General features: G+C 34.2%; 1 protein-coding gene across 5 annotated transcripts in view; it reads right to left on the reverse strand.

Moving 5' to 3' along the window:
• LOC106753634 overlaps positions 1 to 1,075 on the reverse strand; it is a 26,084-nt gene that overhangs the window by 23,678 nt on the left and 1,331 nt on the right. The window contains exon 2 of one of the 5 annotated variants that reach the window (XM_022777552.1): positions 837 to 871. The exons of 3 other annotated variants lie outside the window; for them this stretch is intronic. The gene's annotated coding sequence lies outside the window, so the exon portion shown is untranslated. Of the gene's footprint in view, positions 1 to 805; positions 872 to 1,075 lie in introns of all 5 variants that reach the window. One more of the 5 variants, XM_022777553.1, reaches the window with a different exon arrangement.

The following is a 1,075-nucleotide window of genomic DNA, read 5'->3' on the forward strand; positions in this document are numbered from 1 at the left end:
ATTTAGCATAATAGAATAAGAATAACGTGAGAGAAAAAGTCAAAATGTCATCTTGAAATCCAACCTTCAGATGTACTTCCTTAGCTCTCTTTGCCCCCAACTGCATTGACGAAGAAGAACCCAACTTCTTAAAATTTATAAGAGAAGACGAAGTGCGCTTCAACCAAATGCACACTTAACATACTTAATCTAATTTCAAAACTTAAACAACCAACGTGGCAGAGAGTGAAGAAGAACATTGTCATAAGACGTGGCCTCGCCGTTTGCCACATCTAATAAAAGTTAACGCCGTCCAATTTTAAGGACTAATAGTAAGAGTTTCAAAACTAGGAGGACAAAAAACCATCAAAGTTTTGTGTAGGGACTAAAACCAAAATCGTGTGATACTTAAGGGGCGAAAAACATATTTAATCCAATATTTTTTTATAAAATTAAAATTAAATTTTAATAAAATAAAATTAGGTAGCTGGGTTGGTGGGCCAACCTGGCCCACCACAAGTTCAACCCGCATGAACCGGGTTTAAATGAACCAGGTTGAAATCTGACTCGTATAAAAAAAAAACATTTTTTTCAAACCCAATCCAGCCCGAACCCGTGGTGGGCTGGTTGGCCCGTGGGTTGTGACCCATTTTGATAGCTCTAAATAAAACTATATGTGAATAAAAATATTGTTACACTTTAACTAAGCACAACAAATAGAGCAAATTAGCTTTTTTCAATAACTAAATCCTGATCAATCAGGAAAGTAGCTTTTCAATTTCTGACAACACAAATATGTTGAAAAGATGGGAAAAGAATAACGTTCCTAAATTCCCCAAGTAGCCCCATCTCCACACCTTGGAACAGCAACACCACATAACCCTAATTAAGCCTACAAAAGGATCAAGACAAACAAGCATTAAAAGAAATGGCAACATCAGAGAATGACAGAATCTGCTGTCCACTATATCAACCCATGGAAAAAGGTATAAAAAGAATATATATATATATATATATATATATATATATATATATATATATTTATCCCCCTTAATTTCCATTTTCTTCAAACAGATTTCATAAGTATATATGGTTT

This window comes from Vigna radiata, unplaced genomic scaffold, assembly GCF_000741045.1.
Source record: "Vigna radiata var. radiata cultivar VC1973A unplaced genomic scaffold, Vradiata_ver6 scaffold_134, whole genome shotgun sequence".
NCBI classification, from domain to species: domain Eukaryota; kingdom Viridiplantae; phylum Streptophyta; class Magnoliopsida; order Fabales; family Fabaceae; genus Vigna; species Vigna radiata.